The sequence below is a fragment of the Podarcis gaigeae genome (assembly GCF_964106915.1).
Source record: "Podarcis gaigeae genome assembly, chromosome: 10".
NCBI lineage: Eukaryota > Metazoa > Chordata > Lepidosauria > Squamata > Lacertidae > Podarcis > Podarcis gaigeae.
The window spans coordinates 32,615,189-32,637,970 of record NC_139686.1 but is presented as its reverse complement, the minus strand read 5'-3'; the positions used below and the strand labels follow the sequence as shown (position 1 = coordinate 32,637,970).

Genomic DNA, 22,782 nt, shown 5'->3' with positions numbered 1-22,782 from the left:
CCTGGAGAAAGAGGGTTCCCCAATCAGACTGCAACTGTTGAGAAGGTTCTATCTCACGCTTCCACAAAGCAACAGCATGTACCCAGGGGATAGCAAGAAGTACCTTCACTAGCCAGAAAGGCCACACAGGCTAGTAGAGTCACAGGTGAATTGTGCCCTGAAGCATACTGAGAACCAGTGAAATGGGTAGATGTGACATGATCCCATGGGCAACTGCCCACTAACATCCTTGTTGCCTCATTCTGAAGCCTCTTAGACTGCATTGCACTTATCTAAGGCAATATTATTATAAGACTATATAAAAACAAAAAAGACCTTCATATACCAAAGGTTGATCAGTTGATTCAGTGGGAAATGGGTGACTGAGGTAGAACCTGCACCAAAATGTTGCAATGCATCCTTCCTCCTTAAAAAGAGGGTTCCTCTTCAGGGTTCCAAACAGACCTTCCATCCAAGCAAATCATTCCATTTCTCCCCGCTCCCCCGCCAGGTTCCATTTTTCTTCTTCTACAACTTTCAAATGTGTTTTAACCACAGGAATTGCAGGTTAACAATGCCCCTGTAATGAATGACGGTCTGTGTTTCTAGTAAGCAGAGAATATTAAATTTTGGCCAAAAAAGAGAGAAAAGTAATACAATCCAAATCACAAAATTTGTTATTCTAGCCTGTAAGGTTCCAGCAGAGAAACTTTATAAACACCAGCCGAAAGCAATCATTTCATCTTGGTACCCATTAGCCTTTTCAAATACACTTCTATTATGAGACAGACTGGAAAGGAATCAGGGAAATTTACTAGAAGCCTTTCTTAAATTTGTTAAATCTTTTGTGTGTCTCCAGAAAACCTGGATGTCCATTCTTCTTCTAATACTAAGGGGTTGCTCATTAATTACTTTCTATTATATTATTTGCAGGGAACGTTTTTGCCGGAATCCAACTTCTCCCCCTGAAGTTTTTAGCTCAGTAGGCTAAAACCTTCCACAAATGATACATTAGTACATCATTCTTAGAATAATTCTTGAAGTTACCAAGGGAGGAGAAAGTGGATTTGTGGGCCCAGGTGCTTTGAGCCTGAGGCTACTAGGGCATGAGGGGAATGGGAGGCGTGAAAGCAACAAAAATGACATGATAACAGGATGGAAATGACCACAACTTTATTGACTACAGATGTCAGTAGACTTTGGCATAGACATTGGGTACTGTATGTACCCAATGAATCAAATAGCCCAACTGCTGGCTGATTACTTCTTCAGGGGCAATCCTGGGTTAAGGATCCCCCCCCATGATGCAAATTAAATAGAACAATCCTGCCAGGTTGCAATTTGGGGAGTTTTGTGAACCATTAGACTCTGTCTGGGCCTTCAGACAGAAACCTTCTCGTGGACCCCTTTACCAAGGTACCCTGAAATTTGAACCTGGATAATGACAATGTCTTTTTTCCACCAAAAGTTGCTATGAGGAAGGCATAGGCCCCAGGCTGGCCCAATTTGTCTGCAGGCAGATTCCTCCCTGGCCCTGAATACGGCAACCAATTAATTCCACAGCAAGGCCATACACACACAATTTTGGGCAGAGCCACAACATACAGGGTGGGCAAGTGAGACGTCCAGTGCCAACTGCACTACTTGCTCCCAGCCAGTTTATATGCTGTGAAGGTGGATCTGAGTAAAGACTAGCTTCACCTGATCCATCCCCAGAGCCTCACCTCTCAGAAAGGCCATGATTGGCCAATTCAAATTTTGTAGGAAATCCCATTAACCCCCACAACCAGTTGAGGGCAACTAACAGCATCACAATTGCCATTGCCATCAAAAACAGTAAGTGGTCTTTTTCTCTCTTTACCTCTCTGTACCTTGGGTTACAAACGCTTTGGGTTACAGACTCCGCTAACCCAGAAGTAGTACCTCGGGTTAAGAACTTTACTTCAGGATGAGAACAGAAAGTATGCTCCGGTGGCGTGGCAGCAGCAGGAGGCCCATTAGGTAAAGTGGTACCTCAGGTTAAGAACAGTTTCAGGTTAAGAACGGACCTCCAGAACGAATTAAGTTCTTAACCCAAGGTACCACTGTATTTTTAGAAGTCTGTTTCTTAACAAGTCCAATCTTACCATGATAGCTAACTGCTCTAAGGTAGAAAGGGCACTATCCTTGGAGACTCAATTAGACTCTCCTCAAGAGTGTCTCCAATAGACAACTTCAGCTCCGTATCTTCTCTTAACTAAAGTTTCATCCCACTAATAAAGTCCTGGTCAGACCTCTTAGAAAGTATGAAATGCCCTTGCTCAACTTCTGTTTGGGCTTTAACCTGTGTCTACTGCTAGGGTTCAGAAGTGGAGATCTAATCATAGCCTTGAATACTCAAATAAAGTAAGATTCCTTTCTTCAGCAAAAAAGATATGAAATGTATGAAATGGATGGTAGGTTCTGCAAAGGTAAACAAGAATTCTGAGCCATAGACAAATAAAGTCTCAACAGCTTTTATATATCCACATGTTCAGGATTTCACTGAAGCAAGCTGCTCAGATGGTAGATGGCTATCAACTTACCACTCCAAGTAAAAAAATATCCATTGATGGGGGAAACCACTAAGCTGATTTGAAGAGATTGGAATGCTGATTCATGAAGCATCTTCCCTTCTTTATCACTTTGGCCAGTAGCAGCCAATTAAGAGCAGCCAGGTACTTGAAGGCCCAAAGGATCTTGTGGGTCCACCAAACCCAGAAATCTTCTTACATTATCATAAATTAAAATTACATTGACCAATTACATTGGTCATGTCCATTTTATGTATAAAGATGCATCTATAATTTATATACATTTATATACACTCGTCATAAATTCCTTCTCATAATGTTTTATTTCCTATTTATCAGCTGGTTGTTGGCAACTTGGGAAGTGCTGAGTAAGAGCTTTTGCAAGAATTGGCAATCAGCTGATTGAAAATGACTGCAAAACCACTTTCCTCCAAACCCCATATTTTCCTGCTCCACACCTGATGTCAGGTGTAGGGCAAGTGGATGTGGTTTGGCTGACCTCACTAGACAAATAGGGAGGACTGGCCAAATAACAAGCTGGAGATTCCACACTGCTGTTTTACAGGGTGTCTCTTTTTCACTGGTTGCTGCAGGGATCTGTGCAAAAGTGACGCTAGAGATGACTATAAATTGTAATGGCAATACCCTGATTTGGTAATTCTATTATTCATTTTACTGCTTTTTAGCCCCTGTTTTATTGCTTGTTTATCCTCTACTCTGGTTTTTATTTACTGTGTTTTATATACCATACATACTGTTTTCAGGAGTTTTATTTGCAAACATGATTTGTTTTACCCTTTGAGCCTCTCCTAATTTTTGCATTGGCATTTGACCTCAAGCAATAAAAGTTTTATTTGAACTGAACTAAGCTGTCATTCTATACTCTGTGGCTACTGAGCATGCTCAGTCTTCATTGGGCTGGTATGATTTTTATTTGATTTTGATTTTTTTACTTCTGAAAAACTTGGGGTTCCCCTGAGCAAGCACACCTCATTTCTCAGTGATTATAATCCTACTACTGGCTACAATCCTATGTTTGTTATTTGAAGCAGTAAATGAAAACAATATTTCAAGATATATGTAGAGGAGAACATAGGCTCTGAGCCTGACTAATAAAATTGTGAGAAGAAATTGCAGAAGTCTGATGGCTGGCAACTTTCATTTTTAAGGACCCCTGACCCAGGTGAGTTCTGACTGATAGGTGACTCTGACCAGCAATACACAGCCAGGTAAGGTGCGTTTATTGCCTCTTGGAAGTTAGGAGATGGGACTGTCACAGTGCTAATGATTGCTGGAGTTACCCAACTTCCCTGCCAGAAAGAGATTTCCACAGCTTGTGGGCAGCGATGTGGTCTGCCCACCCCTAGGGAATGGAAGGTGAGTGAACTGTAGGCTTATAAAGTGACAACCACACTCCCCACTATGATTTCTCATTCCCATTATCATACTTTGCCTGATATGCCCACAAATTTGTCATGCTATGCCACTCATCCTCAAATCCCCTAAATTTTGTTCAGCCTTTTGCCAGTTTGGAGTGGTAGAAAGAAGGAGAGAAGAACATTGTGGAATTTGAGTCCCGATTTAGATATTCAGTTTTGTTACTATGACAACAGTAGCAACAAAGTCCATTCCAAAGCAGCTATTGAGGGCTCTCAGTGCATCGTTACATTCTTTAATTGCTACCAGCCATTGTCAGGACACGCCACCAATGACTGATTGTGTGTGCATCCCCTGAATAATGCCACTTGTGCACAATTCCCTCTTCATGGAACGATTATGTGCACATTCTCCATGAGACCTAGTGAATGTGCACAGTAACCAGTTATTATGCAAATTGCATTGAAATTCTATTCATTTGAACACACACACATAAACGCACATATTCTCTCTCTCTTTCTCTCTCTCTCTCTCTCTCTCTCACACACACACACACACACACACACACACATAAACAGTATTACAAAGACACTCATTTCCCTTCCTACCAGTTATCAGTACTTGTCTGCTGGAATTCATTTTAACAACATAAGAAAAATCAAATCTTAGGAACCATATCATAGAATCATAGAATTGTAGAGTTGGAAGGGACCCTGAGGTTCATCTAGTCCAACCCCCTGTAATACAGGAATGAATATGGGGATTGAACCTGCAAACTTTGTGTTATCAGCACCACACTCTAACCAACTGAGCTATCAGCAAGGCTTTATGTGATGCGAGTTGGGGGGGGGGGGAAGTAGGCTGCATGATGCTTGGATCCTGGGTTAAAATCTAATGGAAGATTCCATCATTGAATTAGCCAGGCAAGGGTACTCATTTCCACCTAAGCACAGTCCTTTGTCTAACAAAGGAAGCTGCTCTGTGCCAGAGGGAAAATGGGTAGGTGTACCTGGCTGGTAGTGAGAAAGACAATAGCCTGATCTGAGCTGTGTGGCAGCTGGGCTCGATGCAAACAGAAGCCAGAGAATGAGAGCCATGCTTGATTTCTGCTGGAATCCAAAGCTGTGGCTGTAGGAGAAGCAAGACGCTCTTGGAGTGTCAATGCTGTGAGCTCCTCCATCTTAGGCTCAGGTTGTAGATACGTGTGAATATACCATATATATCATAAAGACACTACAATCTTCGCTGTTCCTCATTCCAAGAAAAATGAACCCGAGGTAAGTGCCAGGAACCCCTGGAATCTCTCACCACTTGGAGATTGGAGTGGCATGCAACACTACATAAAGCTGTCAGCACATAACCTGCCAGCCAGTCTGCAACCACTCTCATTTTCAAGTTCCAGGACAGGTTGCTCTTAGGTACACCTTCTCACCAAGGGGGGACACTATTCTTTTCTTTTTCAGAAGACAACACGATTTCAGTCTTTCTGTAGTAGACCATACAGTCAAAAACCAGCTAAGCAGAAGCTGGAAGAGATACCCTTTTGACCAACGTTTTGCCAAGGAGTCACAAGAGTTGGGTGATATTTATTATGCATAACTAGCAGCTATTCAATAGCAGGCAGCTGACATCTTGGTACTCAGCATCATGGCCTGTTCCTGGAAACGTGTGTAAGACCACAGTCCTAAAATCTTCCATTGGATCTGACAGATTTAACATTCAAAGTTCTTGAGATCACACTTACCCAAAACAAGCAGACTATTTTGTAGAGAGAACACAATAAAATGGATTTCCTGTGCCTGGTCTCAGTCTCCTCCCACTACAGTCTCTTTAACGTACACTACAGATGCTCGTGTGGGAAGTTGGAAGGAAGGTTTAAAGTGGCTTATTAAACTGAACAAGCTGCTCAGATTTTGTCTTTCAAACTAATGCTGTAGCTGCTTCTGTCCTAATCATACTAACCTGAGTCATGTGCAAATCTCAGTAAGTAGAACAGGCTGACATTATAAAGTGAGACTTGCTGGTGCTGACCACCAATGTGCAGCCTGGCCTTGGCCACATTTAGTCAGAAGTGTCCTTGGCTTTGTTCAATGTGACTTCTGAGTAAACAGATTGCAACCACAGTTGTGCAAAAGGGAGTGGGAAACAATTAATGGTGCTGGTTTCTTCTGCATTTAACTTGACCTCATTACACCTGATATTTTACTTGCCAAAAAAGCCAAACCATTTTGTGCATTTTAACTTCAAGCTCACCCATGGAAAGCAAATTTCAATACTATATGCATGAGTACTCACAAAAACTAAATATATGCATGCAAGTGTTGAAGCCAAAATTATCTCCCTTTTTCATTCAACAAAGGAACAGAATTCATACTTTATGACTAAATCAGCCCTAACTAAAAACCAGGGCTAAAGTTTGAATATTGTCAACATACCAAGTTGGTGTTGTTTTGTTAAAAAAATGATATCAGTAGAAGGAAGCTAAGATAACTGTTATGTGTGTCATAAACAGAAACAGAAGCACAATTTATTTACTGCATAGCCAGTATCCAAATCAAATGATACAGCAAGGCTTTTCAAATAACCCAGCCAAAACCACCAAATAATGGTGCTGCATGCCCCAGTGACAAAGCATGCTGTGACTCAAGCACAGGCTTTTAGTGTTGTGACACCAGCTCTCTAGAATTACCTTGCCCTAGAAGTGAAGCAAACCCACAACATTATATTTTGGACATTTGTTGACAACAGTTCTTTTCTCCCAAACCTTCCCAAATTAGTCTGCTTTATTTCTGCAACTTTTAATTCCTTTTGGATTCTTTTTTAAAGCACTGTTTTATTATTTGTATTACGTTTTATATTATATTTTTTACTACCATTCAATGCAGAAAAGTTTATAATTTCTGCACTAGTCAATAAATAGATAAATATCAAAGGACAATTGATTAGATATAACAGTACCATTCCAGCAAAATGTGCTTTAGGCTAACAAATAGTGTGGAAGAGAGAAAACAACAACAACAACAACAACAACAACAATTTATTATTTATACCCCACCCATCTGGCTGGGTTTCCCCAGCCACTCTGGGCGGCTTCCAACAAAGATTTAAAATACATCAAACTGTCACGCATTTAAAACTTCCCTGAAGCCTTCAGATGTCTTCTAAATGTCAGGTAGTTGTTTATCTCTTTGACAGCTGATGGGAGGGCATTCCACAGGACAGGCGCCACTACCAAGAAGGCCCTCTGCCTGGTTCCCTGTAGCTTTGCTTCTCGCAGTGAGGGAACCGCCAGAAGGCCCTCAGCGCTGGACCTCAGTGTCCGGGCAGAACGATGGGGGTGGAGACGTTCCTTCAGGTGTACTGGGTCAAGGCCATTTAGGGATTTAAAGGTCAACACCAACACTCTGAATTGTGCTCGGAAACGTACTGGGAGCCAATGTAGGTCTTTCAGAACTGCTGTTATATGGTCTAGGCGGCCGCTCCCAGTCACCAGTCTAGCTGCCACATTCTGGATTAGTTGTAGTTTCCGGGTCACCTTCAAAGGTAGCCCCACATAGAGCGCATTGCAGTAGTCCAAGCGGGAGATAACTAGAGCATGCACCACTCTGGCAAGACAGTCCGCGGGCAGGTAGGGTCTCAGCCTGCATACCAGATGGAGCTGGTAGACAGCTGCCCTGGATACAGAATTGACCTGTGCCTCCATGAACAGCTGTGAGTCCAAAATGACTCCCAGGCTGCGCACCTGGTCCTTCAGGGGCACAATTACCCCATTCAGGACCAGGGAGTCCTCCACACCCGCCCACCCCCTGTCCCCCAAGAACAGTACTTCTGTCTTGTCAGGATTCAACCTCAATCCATTAGCTGCCATCAATCCTCCAACTGCCTCCAGGCACTCACACAGGACCTTCACTGCCTTCACTGGTTCTGATTTAAAAGAGAGGTAGAGCTGGGTATAAGATATAAGGATGATGCTATGTGTACAGCATCCCACAAAAGGTGTCTGCATCCAGCATTAAATGCACATTATCACACTGTGTCCACACCCATGCTGTGAACAGGCTCTTGAAATCAGTGAATGTAACTTGGATCAATTGATTTCAATAGATCTAGTCTAATTAAGCTCCTCCTCCAGGAATATCCACAGTTTTCCTGTGATTTCAAGTCATGGGTCTGAGAGGTTTCAGGTTTTTGTCCCACTACTTTCCCTGGGAAAACCCACTATTTACTGCAGAAAATCTGCAGAAAACTTGATTGACATTTGTTCCAATTCGACAATAAACAGCAGGGTTTCCCAGGGGAAGTAGCTGGACAAAAAAAAAAACCCCTTTCAGATCTGTGACTTGAAACCACTTGAAGTTACGGGACAAATTGAAGTGCGGATGGAGCCTTAGTGTTCTATGGATCTAAAATGAGTTCCAGATGCCAAAAAAAAACCTGCATTTGTCCTTATATGTAGGGAAACAAGTTCCCAGTCCCTAGTTTAGTGAGATGTGCAGAACAAGCTCCAGACTCACACACTTTCCTCCCCTTACCGCCTCCTGCCAGGAGAGGGAATTCAGCAGTGATAATTTCCCTGAACCTCAGCTTCTTGTGTAATTTAAGATGACTACACAGCAAACTGAGATTCAGAGAAACTAGGATAAGGGGAGGGGATGGAATACATGGAAGCTCAAGGTTTACTACAGCTCCTTCTTGTTCCTACATGTCTCGTTTAACCATGGTTTAGCATGAAGTGCAAAGTGGATGTTGTGTAGTTTTTATCAACCCAATATTTTTCAGGTGCTGCTGCCACTAGCCCCACAAAAATTGTGTTATTTAAACTTCCAAAAGAAGTTGCTGTAAGTTTGGGGTCTTATTTTAAATTCTCTAGGCAACTGTGGTACACAGTAAGAGGTCAGGAGGAAGAAAGGGACAAAGATGGAGAGAGCTGTAAATAATGTCATGAGCCATTGCTGTAAACAAACTGACTGCTAAAAAATGGCAGGGGATCTAGTTGAATTGAAGATGCCCCCTGCAGAGAAAGAGATGCTACAAACACTGCAGGGAGAAACTAAAAAGGAGGACTTTAAAAGGCAGAAGGGGAAGGCTTTGAAGCCCTTACTCCGAGCATCAAACAAGGGTAATGGCCTGGGTTTGGCTAGCTTGATTGCAAGGACCTTTAACAAAACAGTTTTAATGTTCCTTGAATGTTTATGGATGGTGCTGGCAAGGATCAATTCCTCTGTAGCTGTGGGGGGCTCAGACCTGGGCTCTACTACAGCATCTTGGCTGTGAAATCTGGAAGACCAGCTCCATGCCTAGGAGGGCAGGGACCTGATGGACTCCAGCTACAAAAGCTGAGGCTGCTGAAGAGGCTGGAGACCATCTTCGCTTTCTCTCAGTGCAGTCCCAGGTAATATTTTATTCTCTTGCTAATGATGCCGTTTTAAATGTGCATTTTATATTTGACTTCCTTGGTAGTGTCTTATTTTGAAATCTTTTAAGATAATGTTTTAGTTTCCTGTTAATTAGGTGGTTTGAATGTATGCTTGACTTTCTTCAGTAATGTTTTGTTCTGGATTGTTTTATTTGATGTCTTAATGTAGGTTGCAAACCACTTTGAATTTTTTTTCTTAAATATAAATCAGTATAGAGATGAAATGATTGATGATAATAATAATAATAATGTTTGAGAGGAAAACAGCAGTTTGGAATTTAAGATGCCTGCTTCAGATTCTCTTTGGGAATCTGGTGCTGTCTACTTATAGGTATGTGTGCTTGCTTGCACTTAAGCTCTGCTCACATATTTGTAATTAAGGCAAACATTACAAGGACACCAAAGTTTCCAGGCCTATCTCAGCCAAAGGTAGAGGTGGGGATCAGATTGTATAAAGTCCTTTCTGTGTGAAACACATTCTCTAAGACAGTAGTGTTGATGTGCCCTTTGAAGTAGCTACTGAGATAATTCTGAAAGCATGCTGCAAATGCCACGTATTTGGACTGTTACATCCATGGCTCCACTGACTGCATTCCAAGTGGAAAGGAACAAAATCATCATCAGTCAGATGAATACAGTCCTCTTTCCCAAGAGCATCATTTTAATTTTGAAACTTTGTCTCCTCCCTTCCCTTCCTTTTTTCCCCCTTTCAGACCCCTATTCCAAGGATCACTAGCCTACCCTTTTCAACAAGAGAGAAAAAAATGAATTGCTGCATGCAGAGGGAAAGGTTCTTGCCAGAATGTGATTTGCCTTATTTTCTGCAAGCAAAAGCATGGAGGGGAATTGTCCAAATTAAGTTGCTTGATTACAAAAATTAATCTTGTCACTTAGTGTCCCTGTTCCACAGAAAAGGGCCTTTGATTAGCCTCCTTGTTTCAGAATATTACAAGCAGAAGGCAATTTTCCAGACAAGGATAGGAGAAGGCGAGAGTGAAGGGGACAAGGCCAGACAGCTGATTCCAATGCCCAAGACATTCCGCACACATGATACAGGCCATCCTTCAGAATGAAAAGGTATCAGTGAACACAGCCAAGGAAAACGGAAGATATCTGTGAATGCTTTCAGTTCTTACCAAAGATGTCTGCAGCACCCTGAGCCTCTGTATTTTATGAGACAGATTCAAGTGCATTCTGGATATTTAGGTTTGCACATTTAAAGCAGCTTAGAGCACTCTGTTACCTTAGTGGAACACATCTATTTTATTTTTTAAATAGACAATTTGTAGTTTGGAAAATGACAGGGAAGTGCATTTAAAAATGTGAGATGAACAAAAGTCTAATGGAAGATGTGTAAATACCCTGCGCATCATGAAGAATGCAGGAAGAATGCTCAATGTCATTTAATTGCCCCATAAACAAATCAGAGTGAATGCTCAATAAAGTGTAGTTTGTGCAAACAAATCAGGATGAATAAACAGGACATCTGGAGATGCTCACAGTCAGTGATTCCTCTTATGGTTTGCACACGATTAAATTACAACGTGATTCCTAGTGATGTCAACAAGACTTATATTTTGGGGCTCAGAAATACAAGTCTTGTGGGCTCATAAAGTTTGCCTCAAACACAAGGTGAGTCCTACAGTCTTAAATTATTCTATGTCTTGAATTTTAATCTCTCTGTTCTTCTTCATCATCATCATTTATTATTTATACCCCGTCCATCCGGCTGGGTTTCCCCAGCCACTCTGGATGGTTCCCAACAGATTAAAAACAGAATAAAATATCAAACATTAAACACTTCCCTAAACAAGCAAACAGGGAAAGGGAGAAGGAATTCTCTCTCCCCACTACCCCTGTTTCTGGTCTCTGCCTTGCTGCAGCGTATCACACTGGGTGGCAAGAAGTCCCTAGGAAACGTTATTTCCCCCAAAGCTAGTGCAATATCAGTCACTCCCATGCCAGGTGTTATAAGGGAGAGAGGTGGCAGAAAGACAGCCCTTCTTCATTCTCATTGCTTGCAAATGCTGCAGAGGTCATTGCTGCTCCCACCACAGAGGGTAAGGGAGACCTCCTACTACCTCCCCTTTCACTACTTATTGCAGTTTATCCCTACTAACAGAACATCACCAGTGCAGCTATAGATCAGCCATAGAAGAAAGGTCTTACAGCCTTTCTGAAACTCTAACAAGGGAGTGGATTTCCTAGCCTCTTCAGGAATGATTTTCCAGAAGGACATTCCGGAGTCTGGAGCCACTACTGTAAAGGCCATGATTCTAGCAGTTTCCTGTACTAACCTGCTGCATGGATAAGATAGTGTAGCAAGTTGGGCATGGCACCTCCCTTCTGCCACCTCCCCTTGTATGGAATCAGATTTAGAGGAGAAGGAGGTTTAGTCTCCTTTAATTATCCTCTCTCCCAAGCCTGCTTTCCCACTCCTGATCACTCTACCGTCTCCCAGCAGCTAGACTTCTCTTTGTACTCCCCAACTTTCAGCCTGCCTCCCCCATTAAATGCTTGCCAGAAGACTTGGCAAGTATCTGCTACCCATCTCTGAGACCGCCAGGGCTTGCAGCAAAGGATGCAGCATCTGCGTTCCTATAGCAAACAGAATATCTCCTCCCACCTGCGCTCCTGTCCAGTTCTGCCCTTCCAAGATACTGGCTCCATTACCAGGGCAACCAGCTTGTTGGGCCACCAGGTTAGGTGTGGCTTGCTGGCAATGTCCACAGGGATTCCTTCTGACCCCAATCTGGCCAGCTCTTGTGGGTGAATTTAGTCCCCAGTAGATGGTAAACAGTGCCTGGCAGGTGAGCTTATATAGGGACAGATATGGGAGTTCTAGCCTGTGAATGGCCTTTAAAACTTGTTGTAAGGAGGGAGAAAGCCTCCACACAAAGGCTGGCCTTTCCTTTCAAGTAACAGGCTGGGTCCGGAAGAACCCCTAAGCACAAATAGGATAACTGTAAACCCATTGATGATGAGCAGGCTTATCTTTTCCACACCATAGTCATTCCCTTCCAACATCACCTTCACCTTTTGAATTTAATTTCAGTGGGTTCCTCCTCCTTAACCAAAGGGCTAGTATCTAGTACACTTTTTCAAAAGTTGTAAATCTGTTTGCTGTGCACTTGGACACCTCTTAAGATAACCAAATTCTGCATGGTTTTTGAGATCAAGGCAAAGGTCTTAATCTATGCTTGGATACAGTTAGATGACATTTTGAATCAAGATGGCAGACTTAACCTTTCAAATGAGCACTGACATTATTATTATTATTATTATTATTATTATTATTATTATTGGTTTCTTAGAATTCCTGAGCAGCACCAGGTATGAGACTGATAGTTAATAATACCAAACAGCTGAGATTTCTAACAATTCTGCCTTAAATGTAACATATAATACTTTTAAGGCAATTGCATAAATTTAAGAAGGTTTTTATTTATATGTCTGACATCCTTCATTTTAATAGCAGATTCTAAGACTAAAAAGCAAATCAGTTGATGTTCTTAAACATGTCAAAACAAGTTAAGAAATTAAGTCCATGCATTCAATTAAAATTATCCTATTCAACATTTTTTTAAAAAATAGTCTCGAAGTGGGAATGCTAATTTTGATGATCTGATTTACATTACATTTTTCACTAAAAGAACTATTTTGCATTATGGTCTCAATTTCCCTTTTGTTTGACACATTATGTTGAAACTTTCAGAAAACCATACTATTTTTGTCCTATTTAGTAATCAGATTACTGGGAATTTGTGAAAACAAGGATATTATATGAATAGCCCCGTGAATGATTTGATTCACTTGCAGAATTTTAGAATATGCATATATGTGTTTTTACTGCCAGTTTTAGTACATGATCACTGTTTTCCATAAGTGTTTAAATTACTGTATTCTCTCCTGCTTTTCTCTATCAACAATGTTCACAAAAGAATGCATTTGTTTGGTACAGGTAGCTGAAAATGATTGATATAAAAGTTGAGTGAATATTCTGACTGTTTCTGGTAGGTGTGGGTCTGACTCTAATTTAAACAACATTTCAGAAAGGAGGAATATATGGCTGCCAAGTCTGCAAAATGATAATGTCATGGCAATTACATAAATTGAATTCCAGAAGAGTGATGCTCCTAGCTACCATTTCTCTCCTAATCCCTCTCTAGTCTTGCTGGTGACCAAAAGAATAATATTTGGTGCTATGAGCTGCGACTCTACTTGAGTTCCTAAGATCAGCCTAGCACTCCTGATGTCAGTGCTTGATTGACAATGCAGCAATACCAACAGACCCTATTAAGTGACCATCCTACGCACAGTTTTTGCAACAGTAATAACTCAGGTTGAAGTTAGGCTTACTGAAAAATATGGTATATTCAAACTAGGACAAAGAATAGATCCATCTGTCAAACTGAAAACCTTGACGGTCACAGGGAAGACCGTCTCCTGCTCTGGAGGGTAGGATTCAAACCAATGGGTTCAAGTTATAAGAAAGGCGATTCCGACTAAACACCAGGAAGAACCTTCTGACAGTAAGAGCTGTTCAACAGTGGAGCAGTCTCTCTCAGCAGGTTGTGGACTCTTCTTCATTGGAGGTTTTTAAGCAGAGGTTGGATGGCCATCTGTTATGGATGCTTTAGCTGAAATACCTGCACTGCAGGGAGGTGGACTAAATGACTTTTGGGGTTCCCTCCAACTCTACAATTCTATGACATTATTTAAAGAAGCCACATATAAGGGAAAAAGACAGGCTTTAAAAAAACAAAGTGTTAATAATAATAATAATAATAATAATAATAATAATAATAAATTTTATTTATATCCTGCCCTCCCCAGCCGAAGCTGGGCTCAGGGCGGCTAAGAACAATAAAAGAATCCAACAATCAAATAATCCAACATTCTAAAAACATTTCATTATAAAAATTAATTAAAATCAAATTGATGGCAACCGTTAAGCAAAATTCTCTGCAGGTTGCCAGAGGAGGGAGTCAGGCTGCGCCCTGACCAAAGGCCTGGTGGAACAGCTCTGTCTTGCAGGCCCTGCGGAAAGATGTCAGGTCCCGCAGGGCCCTAGTCTCTTGTGACAGAGCGTTCCACCAGATTGGAGCCACAGCCGAGAAGGCCCTGGCTCTAGTTGAGGCCAGCCTAACCTCTCTGTGGCCTGGGACCTTCAGGATGTTTTTATTTGCAGACCGTAAGTTCCTCTGTGAGGCATACCAGGAGAGGCGGTCCCATAGGTAAAAGGGTCCTAGGCCATATAGGGCTTTAAAGGTTAAAACCAGCACCTTAAACCTGATCCTGTACTCCACCAGGAGCCAGTGCAGCTGGTATAGTACCGGATGAATGTGATCTCGCAGCGAAGACCCCATAAGGAGTCTCGCCACGGCATTCTGCACCCGCTGGAGTTTCTGGGTCAGTCTCAAGGGCAGCCCCACGTAGAGCGAGTTACAATAATCCAGTCTGGAGGTGACCATTGCGTGGATCACAGTGGCTAGGTCAGGGCGAGAGAGATAAGGGGCCAACTGCTTAGCTTGGCGGAGATGCAAAAATGGCGCCTTTGTTATAGCTGTAATCTGCACCTCCATAGAGAGGAAGGTATCGAAGATTACACCCAAACTCTTAACGGACGGTGCTTGTACTAATTGCACCCCCACAAGAGATGGGAGTTGTCCCCTCAATCCCATATCGTCCCGTCGCAGCCAGAGGACCTCTGTCTTCGAAGGATTTAACTTCAACTGGCTCCCACGTAACCATCCAGACACAGCTTCCAGACATCTGGTCAGTGTGTGTGGGGCCGAGTCAGGATGGCCGTCCATCAACAGATAGAGTTGTTTTGTCACAGATTGTATTAGCACGAGTAGTGACTTAGGTGATGAATACAGTGAAGAGTAGCGTGAGGCAACATGTAAAAGTCTGTATTCTAAATAGTTGCTTCTTTTTTATACGGTTGCATGCCACCCCAATCTGAGTGGTGGTTTCTGGGGTTCCAGGCGCTCACCCAAGGTTCATGTTTCCTTTCAGGAATGAGGCACAGTGAAGACTGCAGTGTCTTTAGGTCTTTTTTTCTCCCATAGTCACAGCCTTGGATTCAAACGGGTATCAAATATCCTGTTCTCTAACGTTGCTCTCCCTCATTCTATCTCTAGCCTGCTGCTTTCCTTCTAGGTCCCATCTCTCCTCCTCTCTACTCTAAACTCTTGCATTATCTGTTGAGGGAGGAGGGCCCACCAATTTGATGTCTAGCACAAGCCCTTTATTCTCATCATGGAGAGGTTAGCCTGGCTTAATTAGCTGTTAAAACTTGCTGAATCCAGGGATTAGAAGTATCTAGTATCCAGTTTAAATACCCCAAGCCTTTATTAAATTCTAACACTTACTGGACCCAGGAATATAGAGGTCTGGCACCCACAAACTCATAACAGTACCAAAGCTATGCAAAGCATTGAAATTCCATTCTGAGAAGTAGCAAGCAGCAAAACCTGGTTTCTATAGCACTGCCATGGAAACGTCTCACTGTGAATCTGTGCCTTCAGGCCCCTTTGCAACTAAAGCATATTTATTCCCCAACATCCACTTCCACATCACATGCCCACCCCCTCCAAATGATTAAAGGGTATGGTATACTTTGGCAAAAAAGGGCTGGACTGGCTCCTTCCTGGCTATTGATACAGAATGGTGTCTTCAAAACACAATAAAGGAATAAATGTCTCTCCATTTAGGAATCATTTCATTTTACCTAACAATGTATTAAGGAACAGACCCAAAGATCTTATGCAAGGGATCTTTTGAAATGCCCTTTTTTTTTTTCTTGGAATGATGTCTTCCAAAACTGAAGTTAACTATCAGAATGTAGAACTAAGTCCTCTTAATCTACTGTTTTGTCTGTTATCTCATGGCTCCTTCCTCCACCTTGGACTACTCTGACTCTCCTTCCTCTTCTGGCTCCTGCCTTGTGGGTGGCATCAAATCCTATAAATCACTGATCCCCTCTCCTGGGTCACTCTCCCAGTCCTTGCCTCTGCCCCACACTCTTCAGAGTCCTGCCAGTCCCTGACACAAGCCGCTCAAAGTGTTTTGCTCTAACTCTTTCCAACTTGCCTCAGGCACACCTTGCTCACAGGTCCTCCTCTAGAAAACATGAATCCCACTGTTGACACCAGTGTTGCATTCCACCCCAATCTCTGAGGACTGCAAAATTCTACGGGTTCCTGGTTCTTATCCAGGATTCAGTTTCCTCCGAATGAGGGACAGCAGAGACTATGGTGTCTTTAGGATATATGGTTTATTTACACATATAAAAAACCTGAGCCTAAGATGGAGAGGCTCACAGCATTAGCATCCCGAGGGTCTTGCTTCTCCCATAGCCACAGTCTTGGATTCCAGCAGAAATCAGGCATGGCTCTGTCTCGCAGATTTCAGCCTTCTACTTCTCGTTTGTAGCTCACACATCCAACTCTCAACTCTGCCCTTTGTCTTTCTAACTACCAGCAAGTTGACTGAAGGGGATCCTCCTATTTTCCATATGGCACAGAGCCACTTCCTTTGTTACCTTATAGGCCCATATTTAGAGGGCCATTACCTCACTAGGAAGCTAGCCTGGCTATTCCAAGAATTGAATCCGTGCTTGATCCAGGAATCAGAACAGGTCTCAGGCATACAGCCCACCCCCACAAAACTCATAACCAAATATTGCAAGGGATTAATGGGAACTTAATTACTGAATTTTCCGACTTTCTATAAATATATTTGTGTCGGTATTGTAGTTGTAGGAACCATTTCATGCATTTTAATTAACAAGCCTAGTATGGGAGTACTGATGCATACATAATTTCATAAATATTAGTTAAGTGTAAATTTCATAATCTCCAAAATGTTAGCTTTAGGGTCCCCAGAATAAGTGACTGTCTGGCCAGAAAGCAGCAAAAGGAAAAAACACATTTTTAGTAGAACATGGGGCAACAGAAAACACTTAATATTAATCAATGCACTGTCAGGGTGTAATCAGACAGCAGGTTCTCATATTTGGGTCAGTGCTTTAGTACTAAACCACAAGCACTGGAAGAGTTCCTGGGAACCAGACCAAACTGTTCTCACAGGAGTTTGCATCCTACCACTTTGAAATTGGTTGTGCAGTCGAGCCCTGGAACTTTGATATGTTCATGCCAGGCATCAACATGAGCTGAAGCTAATAACACATAACCACTGCATGTGCACTAGAAATACAATGACTGGCAACTCCCTATGTAGGCATGCAAGTTAAATCCACTCATACATACCAATGAACACATCCAACCAAGTTCTGTCCTTAATTTCTAATAGAATAAGCTTATGCAAATAGCTTAACTGATTTCTCATTTGCTTCTTTACATTTTTCTCCTTGAAATATGTGGACTTCACTTTTCTTTGCCTTTTAAAAACTCATCTTTTCCCCCACCCATGTGGAGTTTGATCCTGAAATTGACATCTCTCTGTTAAACTCCAGAACCTTCAGGAAGTCAGCATCTAATCAGAATCAAGCAAAAGTTTACATTTTACGGCGCTGGAAACTAACGACATGACTGGGGCATCCAGGACTGTTTATTCACGTGTGTGCCCATTTATATGTATAGTAGCGGATGGAGTCTAATTTCCCTCCCAAAATTCCGTGCATTCACCCACACATATGGTGTAAAAATTCAGTCCCCATCCCATCTCCACTTCATACAATAAGAGGGCAGATTTGTGAACAGACGTAGCCCCATTACATCTAGTTTGGACCTTGAAATCCCCTAAACACAACCTTTATTTTTCTTTATATAAAATGACTAGCAAATAGAAATTGAAACTTTAATGCTGTATAAGACACTGTAGTTGATCTACCTGTTTACAGAGTCTCTTCTGTGATTTGTTTAAAATGTGGGGGGAAGTGAGAGGGCTGTGGTTCAGCGATAGAGCACGTAGTTTGGCTGCCAAAAGTCACACGTTTAGTTCCCTGCATCTCCAGGTAGGGCTTGGGGAGACTCTAGTCTGAAATCCTAGGAAGCCACTGCTAGCATAGACAGTAATGAGCTAGATGGAACAATAATCTGATTCAGTATAAAGCAGCTTTCTACGTCCTTTTAACTAGAATTGTACGTCCTTCAAATATTGACTGTCTTTCCTCCAGACTGCTAAGATTCTCTGGCCATGACTCAAAATTACACTAATACCTTGCGAAGATCCTAAAGCATCTATCAACTGATGCACTGTCATTATAAAGGGCCGTCTACTAATGCTGATGGAAATGTCCAGGAAAGCAATGTAGTCAGGATTTTAATATTCAGCAAGGATTACAAGAACGCTGACCTGTTTGAATGGATCTGCTCTTCGAATCATTTTATTTACTTTTCCTGTCTTCTTGAGAGATGCGCCTTTACAAATGTTTATTTGAATTTTGTTCATTCCTGGAGAAAAGCACATTGCTTTTAATGCTTTTGCTTATCCATCCCTCAGTTCTTACTTCCAAGCAAAGTGAACTAGTTGCAGGCATCTGAGCAAGACTCAGGATGATGCTTTTCCTAATCTTTAGTATGTTTTCCAGAAGGCTTTCATCATTTGTTTGTATTAAACTGGTGGAAGGGAATGGGTCGTACTATATAGGAGGAAATATATTACATTATAGAGGGATAAGGAAATGGGCATGTATGAACAAAACAATCCATACTTTGCTCTGATGTCGGGATTGTAATCAAGTACACTTGAGTACATTCCTGAAAGTTCGGGATTTAAATCTCATATCCAGCAGCTGTTTCCAAGGTCACAAATGGCTCCCAAATCCTGCAGATTTCCTGCAGGAAATCCAGGTGAACATTGATCAAACGCATTCATGTCCCTGGCATGGGGAATAGCTCACTGACAGCTGCCACCAGTCAGAATAGACAGCAGTAGAATAGTAGCCTGGGTCTGTAATGCAGCTTTACCGTCGTAGGACACAGACACTCATGTTCTGTGGGCACACTCAAGTCAACAGTACCAGAGTGCTTTTAGCTTCCTCCTGTGGACTCTGCATGTACATGGAAAATGCTAAATGAGATTTCCAAATCCCAGCAAATTATTTAGGAGAGATACGTGAGTAGGAGACAATGGAATAATGATGATGCATTGTACAAACAGAATAAAAAGAGAAAGGCCTGCCTAGAGACTTATAATTCAAAAGACTTGAATGGCAAGAAGACAAGATTTTATCTTTTTTTAAAAAAAATCCATGTATATTTTCAGTTCTAATTTAAGTGCTCCTCCACACAAAAAACCCTAATAAAACATTCCCATGAAGGAAACTGTTACATCAGCAGCAGCCTGATGAAAAAGATGGCTTGGGATTAACTTTGAGCCACTTCCAACATAATGTTCTGTGCTCACAGAATGACTTTTAAAAGCAATTGGATGAGCGCCTCCATTTGGAAATGTTACACGGGGACTACAACATTCCTCAGATGGATTAATGAACATGCTCATCAGTTTCTGTCAGGTTCTGTTCACAGTTTGCTCAGGGATGGGGTGGGGAATGTGCCTGCCTAATTCACATGTAACATTGCCACGTGCAGGCACTGTGACTGCGATAAAAGAGATTGCATAACAGGAAAGTAAAAAAGCATAGTTGTGAACCAGGGTCTCTCTCATATGACCTATTTATTGAACATTCATTCTGATTTGTTTGCCCCCACACTTTCCAGGGCATTTTCCCATCACTTTCCTCATCACAAAAACAATAATTGGGGGGGGGGGGATAAATGGATATGTTGCACAAGAGTGTCAAACCAACTTTAACTACACAACCTAAATTAGCTGGTATGGGATTCAATCCCACCCAAAAGTACTGACAGGTCTGGAAGTGCCTCAGGAGGTCTCTTGTTCAAATCTCAGCTCAGTCATAAATTCACTCAGTGATAATAGCAAGCCACTATCTCTCCAGCCCAATCTTCCGTCTATAATATGAGGATGATGATAGTGCTGGCATATATTACACCACTGTATTGATTACTAAGATAATGCAGATAAAGCACTTCAAACACTTAAGGAAGGTGCTATGTAAATATTGTTGTTCTTCAGATTCTATCAATAAGCCCTTAGTCTGTGTTGCCAAGGTTGTTGTTGTTTTTTTCAAGTCCCAAAACCATTTTAGGATTGCCACTTAAATGCTAAATAATCCCCTGCAATTTCTTGGAAACAGTGCTATCCACAAATTTCCCTGCTGTACCAGTTTTTCTATTTGCTTCTTTTCCTCTCCAACTCTTATACTCCCGTCTCTCACTTACAGGTGTTTTTAAGCTCACATTTCCCACTTGCTACTACTTCTTCCATTCATGTTCAGCCCTGTAGTTTACCAGCTTGCAAATTCCAGAGAACGCACAGGACCACAACACAAAACAGCAAGGACAGAATGAAAACATCTCTGGAATGACAGGAAGAGATTAAACTAAAATGAGAAACAACCAGAAAGTCACTCCGGAATCCCAGGCCACTTCATTATTGTGGTTGTCCCTGCATGCCAGCTGGGACAGAAAGTCAAGGTAGCAACGTATTGCAAGGAAAAGCTATTTTCAGTGTACTTCAAGCACAGCTTTAATGATGAAGCACTGGAAATCTTGTAAGAAAAGTCTGTTCCTGGCTGTTTTCCAACCTGTCTTCAAATCAGAAAGGTCTGACTAAGCATCTAAACTTTTGGAACTGGCTCACCAAATCTATGGAGATTAGTTCATCACTGCAAGCAGCAGTAGGAGCACTTGGGTTGGATAAACCCCGTAAGAAGAACTTCCACTTCTCCTGCAGTCAGAGGTCTCGGATTTTGTCTTTATCATCCCATTCAGTCCCTTTCTTTCCTGTTCATCACATGCTTCAGTGCAAGGGGGGTGGTCAGGAAAGGATTTGTGCCGCATTTGTTTTCCTGACATTCTTCAGGGCCAATGCTAAAGTTTCTTCAGTGACGCAGCTGCTCTCTTCCACATCTTGCTGAGTGAACCCTGCTCTAAGCAATGTGCTTTTCCCTCCCTGAAGGTGGGAGTGTGTAAGATATTATTCCACTGCATCTGCATGAGCAGCCCTGGCATGCCATCAGGAAGGAAACATTAGCAAAAGGCACTGATGATGTCAGAACAAAGATTATGTCAGCCATAGCTTCTCACAAAAGAAAGGCCAACATCACTTTAGGTTTTGGCATTCACACAAAAATCAACTCCTAAGTATATAACGATTCCACTGCACCTGCCCCAATTTTGCAACCTGAATACTCAAGTTCTGTACATAATACATCCATATGCTTATTTTTACATGAATGTGCTGCATCAGAACCAGTTCAAATCTGATTTGAGGCTTATGAATCCACTTGAAGGATGAAGAGCAGACACTGGGCTTAAGCCAAAAACCGAACAAGCACTGTCCATGAGAACCAGCCATGGGTGCAAGCTGGGGGTTTTGACTATGACAACCAGATGCTAGACCATGCCAGAAACAACTCATAGACAAAATAGTAGTACCCATTTGGCAGCTCAACATCTACATCCTTAAGAACCAAATGGCATGTGATGCTAAACATGTTATTAGCAACCACATCTTAAGGGTTTTCTTATTTAATACTAGGCGTGGAGTGGGTCTGGTTTCCATCAAGTCTGCAGTGCACAGAGAGGGGTGACTTTTCTCTTCTCAGCTGCAATCCTGGGCAAAAATAACTCCATGCATGCTACAATTGGTTTTTGTCCCTAAAGCTAACAATAATAGAGGAGGAGCAATGTCGGTGCGACTGCAGCTGGGGAGGGAAAAGTTAAGGCAAGCCTTCCCACCCGTCAACAGTACAGTCTCATTGGAGGCCAGGGGTTGAAAGTCCTTAATTTTAAATTTTTGCCATAAAGCTTGCTTTTTTCCTTTCCTTTTTCTTTTTTTGAACCATCATCAGCCTAGGCTGAGAAGGGATGTGCAGGTTTGTTTTATGGCAAATAAAAAAAAGTAACTATTATCAAGAGGTTTTCTCTACCAACTCACTTGTCATTGTTTTCTAAATCCTACCCTTTGAAAAATGGAGATTAGAGAATAGAGGACTGGGAACGAGTGCTCTGGCAGGCTTGAGTGTGAGGAAAGGGGGGTCCTACTTTGGGTGAGATGGGGAAAGAATATTTTAGTGGTAAATTAATTGAAAGAGAATTGATTTCTGGGAATCTAGATGGGAAAATAATTTCAAGTAAGTTAACTAATGGGGAAATTATTGGAGTTTGGTTATTTGTACTCAGATCTTACCTCTTTATTTTGTTATTCTGTGGCCTCTCTCAACCTCACTAGTTAGCCTTCAGTACCATGTATGGGGTATATCAGCAAATGCAGAATCAGAGGAGTGGTTCAGTTAAGTTCTGTGTACTCAATTTGTGGTCTTGGCATGCCATTTCTCTCCATTCATCTCCTTGTCAGGCAATCTGTTTCCGATAGTGACCAGCCCAAGGCCTGGAGGTGTTT

The 22,782-nt window shown here is 42.0% G+C and overlaps 1 protein-coding gene and 1 long non-coding RNA gene across 14 annotated transcripts in view; one reads left to right on the top strand and one right to left on the bottom strand.

Annotated features, from left to right (window-relative positions):
* GRIN2B (glutamate ionotropic receptor NMDA type subunit 2B) overlaps positions 1-22,782 on the bottom strand; it is a 287,257-nt gene that overhangs the window by 152,721 nt on the left and 111,754 nt on the right. The window lies entirely within an intron of this gene.
* Positions 11,990-22,782, top strand: part of LOC310825388 — a 57,364-nt gene continuing 46,571 nt past the window's right edge. For all 3 annotated transcript variants that reach the window (XR_014555252.1, XR_014555253.1, XR_014555254.1), the window contains exon 1: positions 11,990-12,134. This is a non-coding gene — a long non-coding RNA (uncharacterized lncRNA). The remainder of the gene's footprint in view (positions 12,135-22,782) is intronic.